This window comes from Parus major, chromosome 4A, assembly GCF_001522545.3.
Source record: "Parus major isolate Abel chromosome 4A, Parus_major1.1, whole genome shotgun sequence".
Taxonomy (NCBI): domain Eukaryota; kingdom Metazoa; phylum Chordata; class Aves; order Passeriformes; family Paridae; genus Parus; species Parus major.
In genome coordinates this window covers 14,244,646-14,260,961 of record NC_031772.1, presented here as the reverse complement: position 1 = coordinate 14,260,961, position 16,316 = coordinate 14,244,646, and positions in this window count along the sequence as shown.

The following is a 16,316-nucleotide window of genomic DNA, read 5'->3' as shown; positions in this document are numbered from 1 at the left end:
TAGAACCCTGCCTAAATACTCTTTATATGGGTGTCTTCTGCTTGGAGTCCATTCAAGCACTCCTTGTCACAGCTGCCAGAGACAGTGGGATAGATCATCTTCCTAAATTGTGAAAAATCATTTGATATCAAGTTACGTCTTTTATTGCAGGTTTATAATGTTGGTTTTGTTATGCTAATCATGAAAATGTAAGGGAAAAACGGCCATAGCCTCATGGTAGTCACTGAGAATTCAACCAGTCATTTCCAAAGGGACAGGGTTTTATTCCTGCTTCTTTGTTTCTTTCTTCATGTTCCTGCTCTTCAGATTGAGTCTCTGGTAAAGAGTAGGTTCCATGAAAAGGGGCACTGAGGTGCTGGGACTTAGTCTGAATAAACTCACCAGCCAGGTGTTCTGGAGGGCAGAAATCTCTCTGATGCAAACAGCAAACTCGTTCTTCCATCTGGCTTTTGCTGCCAGCTTCAGGGTGAGCTCCAGCAGTTGAGTTGCTTTCTCAGTGGGAATACTCAGCTATCTTCATTCAGCAAGACAAACATGCTCTTAAACTGCAACTAGTGGTGTTCAGCTGGATTATACTTTCACATCCTTTAAATGCACCAATGGAGAAAGAAAATTAGATTGAAAATTTCATGCAACTATGCCAATAGTTATGTTAAGAAGTGATAGAAAATAAAAATGAATGGCAAATACCTTATTAGACCTTGCTGTGCTTCAGACAAGGCAAAGCTACTTTACTTCATTTGCTACAGAGTTTGGAACTATTTGCTTATGCAGCTGCTTCTCTGTGGGTGGATCCATCGGTGCACAGAGTCACTTAACTGGGGATGTCTATGATTACTGTTCAGAGAGAGCTCTCTGAAATCTGAGGGGCAATGAAGATGATTCTACAGGAAATAGCACAGTAGAATATTGAATTTTAGAAGAGTTTTATAGGCCTACTACAAAATGCTTTTTGGCTGAAAGATTTTATAAAAAGATTAACATTTACAATTCTCCTCCAGACTTTTCCTGAATGACAATGTGCAGCTGTGGTTCAAGATGTTTACAGAAATAAGCATCATTTTCAGGGGTACAAATATGTAGTAAAATCATTCACATAAATAGATTTAAAAATACACATATACAGAAAGTTGTATCAATACCAATTTTCTAATGAATCTTTGGCCTCCTAGTATAAAAATGAGTAGAACTTAATTTAGTGAACATGTATTCACCTGCTTATATTTGTTCCTTTGAGTAATTGTATTGGATTTGAATGTGTTGCCTTAAACTGCAGCTTTTTCTGATGACAACATCCTTGCTTTAAAAGGATAAAAACCCTATTGATCACTTATAGCATCAAGTAGAAAAGAGCAATGAGACTTAGGACAAGATGGTGATTTCAGCACCAAAAGTAGCTGTCTGAAATTTTTTTTCAAATTATTGGGAGAAATAAATTGACCTGTGTGATATTGGGTAAAAGGACAAAAATCTTCAAGATACCATCAGTTCTCTGGAGGAAACTACATGCAGCTTTATGTCTGTGCTTTCAGCTTGTTAATTTCAGGACACTGTAAGTTGCTGATTACCACCTCCACTTCTGCAATTAGATCTGTTTTCACTGGCAAGTAGTAAATGTGCAGGCTTCTTGGAGGATCCGAATATGTGTATAAGACAAAACATCTTAAGAAAAACTGGCTTCCTCATGTTATTTTCCAAACACTTGACATCTTTTGGCAATGCAGCTTCCTATTCCAGAGACAAGGCACAGCTCTGTAGAGCACCCAGCAGTCTCCTTTAAAGTTAGCTTTGTTTCTATGAAGTTTGGAATCTGACTCTCAGCAATAATTGTGCATTAATTAGTAACCTTACTGAGGAAATATGCTCCAACTCCTGCAATGAGAAACTTCTTTAAATTGAAAAGCACAGCAGATTTGCTGATGGATTATAAATCTGAGAACCGTTCTTAGATTCAGAATTAACATTGTAAGGTTACATGCAAAGTAATCCTTCAGATAACATCTAAAATTGCTTCATAGCTAGCATATCAAAGCTAATGTTTTCTTCACTGCTGTATATCCCTTGCCATAAATTTCTGTGTATTAGGTATTCAATTCTAATGAGAAAAATTGGTTTGCTTTAATTTGCACTTGTAAAAATGTCTCTCTGTGTGTATATGTGTATGTATATATATATATAAAATTGCTTCCTGTATTGTCTCTCTGTTAAATTCTATGTTCATGCTTCTACATAAAGACCAGTGCTCTGAGTTGGCTCACAAGGCTGATTAAGCAGTAACAAAAAGCAGCTAACTTTGCAAAACTGTTCTCACAATCTAGATTTGCAGGCTGAATTGCTACATTTCAGTTGATTGCAACGTGTCCTTATAAATGTTTGTATAAAATTCTGTCAGTGTGTATTTTCTGGATAAAAATAGTTGTCTGTGTTCTATAACTGATCCATGAGGGTCAGCAGTGAGACAGAAGATGGAAAAAAAATTATATGAGGGACTGAAAATGAAATTGGAATAATGTTGGCTTTGGTGAGGAGACCAAGCTGGGAGGAGTGTGCAGATTTCTGGAGTAGATTTTAAGGGCCTGCTTTGGGAAAACACTTGCAGTCAGTTTTGTTTCTGAGTGCATGTGTCTCTCATATACTGCAATCTGAATTACATGATTGGGAACAAGCATCTGGGTGAAATCTGGTTATTCATCTACCCCAGCATTTCTGAACACAACATTTATTAAAAAAGGCAAAACAAAATATATAAATTAGGGTCTTGAGAAGCAGTATAAATAGAGATACAAAGAGACTTTTGAACATACTCAAATTCCTGGCATGACTCTGATAAGAAGCAAACCATTAGGGACCAGAATTGTAATTTAATGAGTTTTTGTAGTGTGGCCAAGAAAAACTCTGCATAACCATCCTTACAGATTCTTCAACAAATTCCAGTTCAATCAGTTAATGGTGTTCTAATAATTAAAAGAAAGTAAATTAATAGATGTAACTTGCCTGTCTTGTACAGACGGACCCATAACAACAGAACAATGATATTAACTGGGCCCAAAGATGGGAGATTTTGTTAAAAGTTCTTGGTATGCACTGATCAGACTGACCATGGGAAGAAGCACTGAGATAATAAGCCAAGTCTCACATGTTAACCAAATAAAGGAAGATTTATTTGTGTTTCAGGATATTTTTTTTTATCTGAGGAACAATTTTATTTCTTTTATTTCTCCAAAAGATAAATAGGTATTTACTTTATATATTAAAAAATAAGATTGTGAAGGGACTTATACCAGTGTATCATTTCACATAAAAATGTTTTCTTAGTGTGTCTAGTTTCATATGGGTCTCGGGTCTTCAAAGAGACAAGAGCAGTTGTTGGTTGTTGTAAAGTTGTTCATTGCATGAATATATCAGTCTCGAAGGCGAAGAGTTCAGAATATTAAAGTGCTAAAAGCTTACTGGCACAGAGTCCTGATGTTCTGAGCAGTAGCAGCTCCCACACCTTTTTTCTTCTTCTTCTTTTTCTTTCTCTTCTCTCTTTTTTCTACCCCAATATGGGGGGATCATAAATCATCCAATCAGCTAAAAACATTATTCTAAAACATTCTTTCTGCACCAATTGGAGCATAATTCTAATGTACAAAAGTAGTGTCAGTTCTTACCCCAGATCTATGCATATAGGTTTATCTGACAATGATAAAGATTATACAAATGATTCTCTCTGTTCTATCTAGAAATGCAAGCAATGTTCTTACTATGGCTTCGTTATGGCTGGAGCAAAGTTAAGTTTGTAAAAGGTAACATTTCTGAACTTTAAACTAGGCTTTAGGGCTTTTTACTAGCTAACACAGTCTCTTAAGGCACTTAAGATATATTTCTACCTAAAACTTACACTCCTACTTCATGTCTGTTGGTTAATATATATTTTAGTTTCTCTAAAGGCTTTAATTCAATCCCTGCATTCCTTTCTCTCTCTGAGGGACTCAGAGGCTTCTATTTCATGCATCTATTTCCAACATTAGTGTCATTTACCAAAGGTGCTGGCATACTATCAAAATTTCTCAAATCAAACAATCAAATGAATTGATAACAAATTACTCTGTAGGCACCTGGGAGATTTTTAGCTTACTCTTGACTCAAAACATTGCTGGACCTGGTCTATGTACTTTTTTAAGATGTAAAATATTAGCTATGGAGTTTAGGATTTTTTAAAAATTTTTATTGGTAAATTACTGAGGGAAACTGTTTATTGTTGGTCGGTACAAGCTGCATGGGATGGGATGAGGTGTCCCCGTTCCAGTCAAGCTTCCAGGAGCTATGGATCGAACAGGCTGCTCCTGTCCATCCCAGCTCAGAAGAGCTGTGGGTGTCCACCCCTCTGAGCACCCTGCTCACTAATTCCCAGGAGATGGTGCTCACTTGGTGATGTTCTGCTGGGGGTTACAAATCTGTCAACACCTGTGAACAGAAAACTGCTTCCATGGTAAATTGGGGTGTAGGAAAAATATAGGAGGAGCTCAGCAGCTTACTGAGTCCATCCCTGCTGCAAATGGTATTTAGAGAGTTTGGGCTTTTTCAGTGGGAGATTATCTAACTTTAGCACTTCAGATTACCTAAAAGTTCATATTTTTACCAAAAAGGCCTCTTTGTATTGTTTCATGCTTTTAGACTACTGCTACATATATGGGAAGAGGAATGGAAATTATACTGCAGCTCTTATTAGAGGCATTATTAGAGAAAACACTTGTCTGATGGGTAAGTGCAGTGTTTACCTTTGCTATTTGATATAATAGGATTCTAAAAACAGGAGGCAGAACTGTTCACTTGAGTAGAAAGAGGAGGAAATAGGAATTTGGAGCTTTTTGTGACTCAAAACCTTGGCTCCGTACTTAACTGTAATGTATTCACCACACACTGTTGTGGAGATCAGATTCAGCTGCAGCTGTTACAGCTGACAAACACTTTGCTTTAACTTTCATGGTGCTGTTTTTGAGTTTTTCTGTCTGCACCAGAACATTATAAGCAAACCGTTCTTGGGGTGCCTCCTACTTATGTCTAGGAATAGAGTATCACTTTAAAACCACACTTGATCTGAACCTGAAAATGTCAAATTTAATTAAACCACTTTTAAATGTAACTGGTTTCCAAACATTTAATTAAAGAGGTCATGTGTTCATTACCAGACCACTGATAAATAAAGGTGAAAACACTACCACCTGTTAGGCACACTGTCAGTAAAAATGCCTCTTCAAAGCAATGCTTTATGCGCTGCTGTGTCCATGGCAAATATGTTTTTATGAGCCTAATCACAAAAGAAATGAACTGGTTTGCAGGTAAAATCTCTCTAGCTTTGGATTTTCAATATTTTGCCAGTAGCTGTAAGAATTAATTTCTCAAGCAGCTCTATAATTATTATGATTCCTGATCTGGGAAGAATGCTGAGAAATATTAACATCAGTTAGTCAGTAAACAGTATGTGGTTTCAATTTATGATGATATTCTTAGCTCCTATGAAGCTAAGAAAAGAGAAAAAATTAGTTCTTAGCATGAGGCTTCCTTCAGAGTTATCAATGTACCTCTTTATGTAATGCTATCAGATCAAACTAATTATTTAAAGTAAATTTGTTTCACACCTTTTGTGAAAGCAGAGAAAAAGAAAAAAAAATACTAAGAGGACTACTGAACCTTGAAACGTTTTCTCCCAGATATCCACAGCACCGCAAACTTCACAGGAAATAGTCATAAAAATTTATTTTCCCTGGTATAATTATACTGAATAACTGTTTTGACTCTGTGATCATGCACTGATATTTCTGATTGATTTCCCTGTCATCATTTCCTCTTCTTTTTCTTTTTTTTTTTTTTTTTAATTTTGTAACAATTCAGGGCTGTTTTCCCTGCCAACAAATTAGGATTTTTGTTTGGAAAGGAAATTATTCACTTCCTTAGTGACAACTTCCTGTACAGAGATGTGTGCCTTTCTAGGAACTGGAAATGACTTCATAAAATTTTCTTATGCTTTCCTGGCCCTTCTTCCAAAACTGAAGCACCTAATATCCTGTCTGGTCTGACTTCAAAATTAGTGTTCTTAAACAGCATTTCCCAAAGGTCTATAAAAGTGAGATTAAATGGCAAAGAAATTAAAAACTCTTTTGTTCCACTGACAGAAGCAGAATGGGGTTTTTGTTAATTTGTTCATTCTCATCACTGCTGCATAAATATGAATCTTGGGTCAAAAAGTTTCAGGGCTGCATATTTTGTGTGTGTGTTAGAAAATGAAAGTTTCATAAAATTGTCTATGAAAGTGTTCTAGGGCTCTGCTTGGGAGAAACAGGATGGGATGGATGAGAAGTGAGTCTCAGTTGTATGCACAGGAAGGAAACATTGACCACCAATGCACAAAACCAAAAACCCCAAACAGCTTTTATGATAATAGTAAATTTTCAATGAATTGCAAAACCTTTCATATTAATACATGATATTATGCAAATCAACTTCCTCTTCTTTGAGCAACTAACATAGTCTGCTCTGCTGGGAAAGGCTGAAAAGACTCCCAAGGCAATGGTAAACATTACTGGAATTATATTACGAATGATCTAGGACTTAAAATTGTGTCTTCTGTGCTCCTGTGAAGTGTTATCTCTGACTGTGCTTCAAGGCAGAGCTGCATTAAAGATGCAATAGGGAGATGCAGCAGACTTCAATGAATTCTGAAAGGAAAGTGAATGGGGAACAGAGTTGTCACATACAGTATTTTAATTGGCTGCCTTTAAAATTTTCAGACAGGAGATACTTCTTTACATAACTCGTAACTTTCATATGGAAAGCATTGCCATGGGAAGCCTTAGAAGCCAAAATTATAATTTCAAAGCAAGAGATGAGATAGAGGAGTGAAGAAACTACAAACTAAGTTAGGCCAGGTAAAACCTGCAGTTGCAGATGTCCCTGAAATTTAAGTTTGTCAGCTGAGACATCATCGGAAATTAGGGACCACTTTACTCATGCATCTTTTGAGTTTCCCTGACCTGACATTGTTAGACACAAGACTGAAGTAAAATTTTTGTCTTCAAGCACAGTTGTGCACTTAAGTGTATATATTTCCATGCTGTTTCTATTCTATTCACAGACTCATGTTCTTGAAAAGGTTTAAGTTGAAAAAGACCTTTGAGTTCATCAAGTCCAGCCTCTAATGGTGGTCCACCATGGCCTAATGGTGGACCAGCACTGCCAGGTCCACCATTAGGCCATGTCACCAAGTATCATTTTTTAACGCTGAGAAAGCCAAAATATTGGGGTACTATAATAAATTGCATTCAAAAATAGGGAGTTAAATTAAGGCAAGAAATTGAACATTTGTGTTGGATATCAAAGTGAATCAGCACTTTAGAAGTATAATTATACTACAAATCAAAATATAAATCAGTTTTTATTCCAGAGCCTAGAAGTTTTTCCAAATATTGCCACATGTACTTCAAATATAAGTTTTCAGTTTCAATGTTGTGTGCATTAGTGGTGTAATGCAGTTCATTTTACTGCATCAGAGCAAATTCTGTACTGGCTAGGCTACAGTTATTAGGAATGTGTCCTGGGGTGATGTTACCTTTAAGATAGCTTTGGGAGCTGAGGAAGTTGAAGCTGCTGGAGGCTGATGGGAGTTTTTTCTCCTGACCAGTTATCGGTCATTTCTAAGAATTGGCAGCAGTTTTAACCATTCTGAAGCGAGATCAACCTGTGAATACCACCTTAAGATATAAGGCCAGGGCTCTCTTGTTCTCTTTGGTTTCCAGCTTCTGACGGGGTAACCGTGCTCTGTCTCGGCCTCCTCCCCCCCTCCAGGCCGGACAAGGCCGCAGAGGGCAATGGGGGAGAAAAGCGGAGCTGGCCTGGCTTGGTTTGCAGTTTCTGCCGCTGAACTGAAACCTGACGCCATGAACATCTGCAGCTTTTCCAAGACTTTAACTCTTTTACTACCTGGATGGGACTTACAGATTACTCCTTTTTCCCAGGGAGAGGGGTAGAGAGAGAGAGAGAGAGAGAATCAACATGAAAAAAGACATCATAAAACTATCAAAGACCGTGAAGAAAAGAATTAAGTCTTAGATGGAGGAGAATAAGGAGATGCTTTATAAGCTGAAATATTTTTCTGTTAAAGCTATGGAGATGGACAATAGTGTTCTGAAAAACCTCCTTTAATTCATGACAGAGTATATTGGGAGGAATGGAGTGTTCAAAGTGTGGATTTTGAGCAAAAAGTAGAGTAGTTGTGATACAGTGAGGTGCTGGAACAGAGTGGGGAGAAGTAATAGTTGAAGATTTGTAGCTTTGTAGAGGCAAAGAGAAAACTTCTGTTTCCAGGAAAGCTCACAGAGACAAATGAAGAGAACTTTTGGCTTTGAATAACTCATCCTTAAAAAGGACATCCCTAGACTCATTTGACCCATAACACACCTCAGAGTGATGTGAAATGGGAGGAGACAACTGATGGCAGATTTCCGGGCAGCTGGCATCAGAGAATTAGAAAGCTATAGCAGAAATAGTTTTCTTGTGAGAAACTCCATAGATTAGCAGAAGACTTCTGTTTCTCTACAAAGACTGATGAAAAGACTGTAGTAGGAATTGGGACTGTTGTAAACACCAAAGTTCCAAAGTTTTTTGTTTCTATGTTGTCATGTGAACAAGGGAATAGTGGGTAGTGGGAGATAAAAAGGAGGTTTATTCTGGTGTTCTTATTCTTGTAGTTTTGTTAATAAACTTTCTTTATTCCTTTTAAGTTTTAAGCCTGTTTTGCTCTTGTTCTAATCCATATCTCACAGCAAGAAATAAGTAATTTTTCTAGTAATTTTTTTAGTTACTGCTTTAAGACCACGACAGAATGTAATCACATTTCTCAGTTATTTCACTGCTGTGACTCAGATACTCAGAGATTCAGGGGTTTCCTGTCTCCCCAGATGTTTTGAAGACTAGTGTCTGATTATTGATTAGTGTCTGCAAAGCTATTTAAAGACAAGAACTGCTGTATGCATGGTAGTAATTATGGTCAATTAATGTTTGTGTTGCATTTATTTGCAATTTTTTAATTAGAGGTAAGGCATCAAGATATATCATTGGTCAGTATCACAGTGAGATGTGGCTTTCAGTTTTGAGAACCTATCCTGAATTCTTGCACTTTCCTATTTCAGCATAAAAGCTTTTCAATTTCTTTATTATTTTAATGTCAAATAGCTTTGTATAAGTTTTAATTTTGACCAAGAATAAAATTGCAATTCACTTGGAAAAGAAATATTGACTGAGTCAAAGCTGAAATTGGCATTTTTCTTTAGGGCTGCTATCCCTCTGAACCTTTGTCTAGTGATACAAGTCAGAACACTGACTGCAATCACACATCGTAATCATCATAGGAGATACTAACAGATTTTGCCTGTCAATAGACATTGTGATTTTCTGTTATAAAGCACAAATCCAGAGTCTGAAACTGTGGGGTGGAAAGGTGCAGGAGGAGAAGGAGGAATAAGAAAAGGAAAACTTTTTCCTGATTTTGCACATATCCAAATAGTAAAGGCATAGCCTAGCTGCAATAAAAAGAAACAAACATGCTTTAATTTCAAAGCTTGGCTACAATGCTGCAGTTGTAATTCCATCAATAATATGAAAAGTGCATTAATTGGCATACACTTTTCCAAAATAACTTAATGTACTGAGAACCTGGTCTGTCACCTGCCAGTCTCAGTGTGAATCTAGTTTGTAATGACAGACCATATCCATCACCACTCACTAAGTCATTTTTTTAATTGTTGTCTTTGTTCAGTCTCAGCATTTGGCTGTCACATTTTTAAGAAAAATGGTCCAACTGTTTTGCCACTTGCTCTAAGAAATAAGTTACCCTCAGCATATGGAGGCTTTCACAAACAATATGCTTTCTGTTTTCTGTGCTTTGGATTCCTCTGCAGAAAATTGGTAAAGCTAGTGTGAGATTAACTGAAAATGCTGCTGTCCATATCAGCAGAGCCTGCAAAAACTTCTGCACAGGAGCTTGCTAAGGAGGTGGATTTAATGTGCATCCTACTTCCACTGAATTTCCTATAGTGAAACAGCACAGAAATACCAACTGTACTGAAAGGCAATACCTGCTAGTGAGGAGATGCCCCCTCCCAGACCTGTCCAGTCCCTCTGGATGCTGTCCTTCTCTCCTTGGGGGACTGCAGCTCACAGCTCACTGGTGTTGGCAGCCGTGCTGAGGGTGCCCTCGATCCCCCTGCCCATGGCACCGACAAAGGTGTTAAACAGCGCCAGCCCAAATTTCATGGTTGCTGCTGCCAAGGCTGCATTCAAAACATTCTCAAGAGTTTCACAATCTAACAGTCTGTAAATGAATATCTTCCTGTTACTCAAAGCTCCACACTGACTTCATCCAATGCACTTGTGTTAGGAGTGCCAGTAAATTTCTTGTCTGTAAGTCTGTACTTGAACATTTTTCAATGTTTTCCTCCTTGAGGAAAAAAAATATTGAAGAAGGGAAAACAAGAACAGTTCATTTTACAATGGTTAGGTTCATGTTGCAATCTAATCACCCACCTATTTCCATCAAAGTAATTCAAATTACTAGTTAGTAGGAATTGCTCTGATTTTAACTGTTTCTGGTCTTTTTTGACATGTGACTTTTTCAGTGCGATATGCTGCTTTGCTTGAGAAACATTGGTAACATTATTGGTTCTGCAAGATGATAGGTTTTCTTCAAAAATTTTTCATGCTGTTTTCATGTTATGTAATTTATCATATCTTAATTTCCTTTGGTTTGGTAATTTTTTGTAATTTTTTGCTATATATTTTATATATATTCAAATACTATTCTCTGGCAAAAATGATAATATAAAATATGTCTGTGTAAGCTTCATACATTACAATTTTTTGATAACTTAAATTTGCCATTTTGCAATTTTAAGCAAACATTAATTTTTATATAGCAGGGTTTAGAAGTTTGTTTTATACAGTTCCAAGAAATTTAATTTTCCTTTCTAACAAGACAGAAAAATAATAGCCTGGGAAACAGATATAGTTCTTGGAGCATTCCTCTTGGAGAGTTTTATCTTAAGCAATAAGTCTGACATTTCAAGGCAGAGTGTGACATTTTTCATGTAAGTATAGGAGTAAAGGGCTATGATTTGCTACCCTTCTGTGGCTTTTTCATTCAACCTTATTAATTTCAAAGGGGATGTTTCTCGACTATGTTTCAACCAAAAAAATGGCTAATAAGGAAGGCTGAAAATGATGATAAAATGGAGATACAGGCAAATATTTTAAGAAGGTACATTTCCTGTCAATTCAGTGTTCACTGAATATCTTCATATTCCTCTAGAAATTCATAGACAGAAGTTGAATCAGAGAGAAACTGGATTTCATCTGAGAGGAACTCATTAGTGTTTCAAGTAAATTAGATAAAAATAATAACCAGGGTTCACACTAAAGCCTCATATTTATGTGTTTAAATCAGTTCATGTGTGTCAGGGAACAGAGCTTTCTGAGAATGGGTGAGTTTCCCATATTTTCTTGTGCTGTGGTTCTGGTACCTTTTTTTGACAAATTTTCTTTTGTATGAATTAGAAATTATCTTATCACAGATTTTATGTAAAGGTGCAAACATGAGTGTTATTTGACTAAAGAGTCCTTAGGCATTAAATTCATCAGTTGTGGAACTGAATTTAACAGGAATGACTTGAGGAAAAATGATTGTGACAAGAAGTACAAACCAGTACGTGGTAGAAGTGAAAGGAGTTTTTCTAGTAGCAGGGTGTGACAGGATGACTGGCAGTGTTATGAAGTGCCTTGCCACCTTCTGGGTATCACTGGGTGGACAGCCCTTTCCATCAACAGCTGTAAAGAACATAATCAATTGGGAGGAAGGGAAGTATTTTTGTGTTTGAACTGAATCACTGTATAAAATGGCTCTAGGGAGCAAAGAATGTAATGACATGTCTGGGTTATAGAAGAGCATCTAGTAAAGCAAGAGTACAACAACCCTCACCCAAAAGCTTTTAAAGCACAAAACCAATCAAGTTAAAAGAATAATGTTGCAGCCTTAGTACCCTGGGCCTGCTCTCACTCTTGTTCCAGAAAAGATTTACAACTGATTTCAGCCTCCTTGCTTACTCATTCTCATAAAATATATTGTAAGCCTCATCTCCCCCACCATAAGTCAGAGAAAACTTTTTTAGTCAGCAGGACTTAGGTAAGAGAAAAGTTGACTACACCAGGATTTTCTAATTGAAACTTGATGTTGCTCTTCTTCCTCCACCTTTGACTGAGCAATAGTATTTTCTCCCTGGCTCTGAAAAAGGTTTAAAAGGAGGGCAGTGGTCACAATGGTCTTGCTTTAGCTGTAGATGTGAGAATTGAGAAGAAAATGGGCAGACATCAATCAGGTTTAGGGAGGAAGAGTTCTGAAGACAATTGTCTTCAGAACTCTTCCTCCCTAATTGTCAGTAGACATCCTTTGCATGCTTCAGAAGAGGCAAAATCTAGTTGGAACGAAGGGCAAAAGGGTAGCGGAGTATGAAAAAAAAAATCCAAACCTCTTAAGATGCATGCTCAATGTCTGTTTTAACAGGAAATTTGAGAGTCAATTGTTATTTCAACAACCAGTTCAAGTGAATGAGTTCCCTCATAGCTCTGATCAAGGGCAGAGTGGAAATCCCGCTGTGCTGTGTAAAACATATTTTTATTTTACTCTTAGATGCATTATATTTTTAATTCCTTTGAATTTCCCACTGGAATTGGTCTCTGATGGAAAATAGGCTCAATCCCTGTGCCCTTTACATTGCATTTCTTCAGCCCATAGCCTGAGTTTGGATCTGAGGATGGATGGGGATGATGTGTGAGGTGTTTTTGGGGAGGTTAATTATGGAAGGAACTCCCAGCAGAGAATCCGACAATAGAGACAAGTTGTTCTTTAGTGCTGAGTTCTATTTTGGCTGTGCTTGATCCAAATACACATTATTTTGAGTTCATTATGCCACATTTATACTTTTACATAGGAAAAGGCCAAATTTGAAGCCCTATTTCATATCTTGCCAGGAAGTCAAGATGGTCTGACTGAATTTAACCTTTATTTGTCTGAATTCAAACTTAATCACATGTTTCACTACTTTACCTTTGCTGATCAAAGCAGTGTATTTGATCTATGAATTTAATGTTGCTGACTGCTGTGTTGTAAAGTGGTTTCATGTTCCTATGTTTTAGGGACAATGACTTTATTATGGAAGCTGTTGAAAAAGCTACAGGAAAACAAGAAGAATTTTAATAGATATAGGCATAATGATGCATTTTCCTTTTGAAAGAGACCTCTCATGGAAGCCATTGAGGTCATATTTAAATTGAATTAAATATTAATTACCAGTGGTATTAATAAATACCACAATTAATTAATTAAATACCTTACCAGTGGTATTTACAGTTAAATATAAAACATTCATTTCTTTAAATCTGGAGATTACTAAAATGATAGTGAAAGGAAGCTCTGCTACCAGAGCTGCTCAGTATTTCTGTTGTAAGGTTTCAAAGTTGCATGACATCCCCTATCAATCTGTCAGAATTAATAGTGATGTGTGTTTGCTTTTCCAAATATGCATGTATATATTATGACCCACAAAACCACATAGCAAAACCAGATAATTTTATACTCTGATCTGGTCTTCAAAATCTGTGAGTAGCTCACCGCACAGATCTGGTGCTTTATTTAGCCCCAAAGTACTTTTCATGTGGGAAAAGTTTTATAGAGCATTAGCAAATGCCTTTGTTCAGATATTGGACTGTGGTATCTCATAAAATATAATGCTATTATATACCATTAATATGTTTTGTAACACATATTACTAATGTTCTTCCTGGACTCACAAAGTTATCTCTACCTTCTAAATCTGTCAATAACAGAACTGTAAATGGTAAATCATATTTGGTAATATAATTAGTAAGTTTTTAAGGGTTTGACATTTTCCATCTTCTTCTATTTAAATTTATTTTTATATAAAGCAATTAAGGACATCCTTTTTCCATTAGGGAAATGATATTTAACTTCTGTTGTGATAATGTATGTTATATATAGAACAGAGAAGGTACTTGAGTTTCACTTTTTTCCCTGCAAGGTCATTTTGATTCCTGGTGGTGTAATTTTTCAGAATAAATATATTAATAGGTGGTGCTCTTAGCACAAAATCAATCAAGACATCAAACATAAATATTTCTTTTGACATAATTACTCTCACGAGTGAGAAATTATTTTAATTCACGAAACAACTTTAGGCTTCTGACAGATTAATAATCAGCATGGAAAGTGTCACGTGAAAGCTGTAACATGAGCACTTTACATTCTTGTCTGAGATTATGGCTTATTGCTGGAGTTTTCCATGGCACTTCATTAGGATGATGGCACACATAAATAAATATACACAGATATGATGAAGAGCTTTTGAATGTATGTGCATTAGACATTGAGCTGTTTGGAACAGACAAGTGTGAGAGTAGCAGAGGTACTCTGGGCAAAAAATGACAATATGAAAATAGGTATGAAAATAGCCCTGCTTGAGATGATTTCATTTCCTGAAAAGATGCTTGAGAAATAAGAATTTCTTATTTCATTGTTGCTAATCTCAGTATTTCTTTTTTCAAACTAGTGTTTAGTTTGTCTGTGCACATCACTCTAAGGCAAAACACTGACATTGATTCCATAATGGCTGCAATTAATTGCATAAGTCACTGTTAGTGTAAGTCCCAACTAGCTTTCGTACAAAAGTCCAAGGGAGATATTTTTGTCCTACATCTTAGTCAGAAATGTGAGAACATCATTTCTTAAGATTTCTGCTCTGTGATTTGCTTCAGGAGAACAATGGTGAAAGAACAGATTAAAATTATACTTTTATGAGTTTTCTAAATTTTAGATAGCTCCATAGGCAATAATGTTGTCTAGCTGACTCTGTCTGACACATACACAGAAATGTTTTTCCCTGTCTCATTCTGGATTAAAATATTCCAGATAATTCCTTAACACACATGGGGGACAAAGTCCTAAACTATATCGTCTGAATTAGGCATAAAGTAGGAGGGGTTGGCTAGGTGATCTCCAGAGATACATTTAAGCTTGACTTATTCCAGAATTTTGTGACACATGATTAGTTTTAAAAGAAAAATATCTGTATTTCTAACAGAGATTGCCCAATTCTTTCCCCAGAAGTTCTTACAGAGTAGTAAGCAAAGATACAGAGAACATAACTGTTGTAAAGCTGGGGTCAGTGTGAACATTTTACCCCTTCCCTTGACCTGAAGGGAATCTCTGTGCACTGCACTAGTGAGTACCCAAGAGCATTAGAAACTCTGCTGAGGGAGTGGGAGTGTGTTTTGATTTTTTTTCCCTGTCTTACAGGTTTTTTAATTTTCATTCCTTTTTAAATTTCTATTTTGTTCTTGTTTTCTCAGAATTAACAAAATAACAGTTTTTGTCATACTGGGGTAGCTTTAGAGACTAGCTCTCAATGAAATTGTCTTTTTTACAGTAAAAATGATTTGCAAGGGAGTTTCATATTATACGTTACGTTCTGATCCAGGGGGAGGTTACACATCCTTGGATGTAGCTTACAAAGCTCGTGACATGTCATATGCTGCCTCTCCAACAGTTATGATGCACATTTAATAAGAATTTCCATAGGAATACCTGTTCATCAGTAGATGAAGCTGCATGAAGAGTTATAGTTCTTTTTAAAGAAAAGGTTATGCTGGTAGTATGAAAAAAAATGTTTCAGTGGTGTTCAGTTCCTCAGACTTCTGTAGTAGGTATGCCAATCTTCACTCCATTAAGGTGCATTGCATAACTTTCCTGAGGAAAAAATATTATGAGCGTAACTTAAAATGCTCTGTGACTGCCTCAGAATGACTTATTCAGCATTCTCTAAATGGTTTTATGGTTTGATAGTGCATTTAGTTATTTTACTATATCTGTGGACAAGAGCATCGTCTTTGAAGACAATCAGGGGGTAATATTAGATTGTCTTCTTGATAATAGTGCCACTGCCTCAATAATGCAGGAAGGTGTTTTTCTTTATTCCTCTTACTTGATCCATTTTTTTCATCTTTCTACTTAACCACGGAGACAGATGGAATGTTGTAGTATGTTTATTCAGTTCTGTTAAAATTGTTAGTATTTCATCTGTTTGGCATGTTCCTGGTTCTCCCCCATTTACTGCTTTGGTTGGTTCCATTTGTCTGTTATGTAAAACCCCTCCCAGTTTTCCTGAATGTTCCCCGTCAATCACCTTTACCCTGCCCCATCTCCCCATCCATCA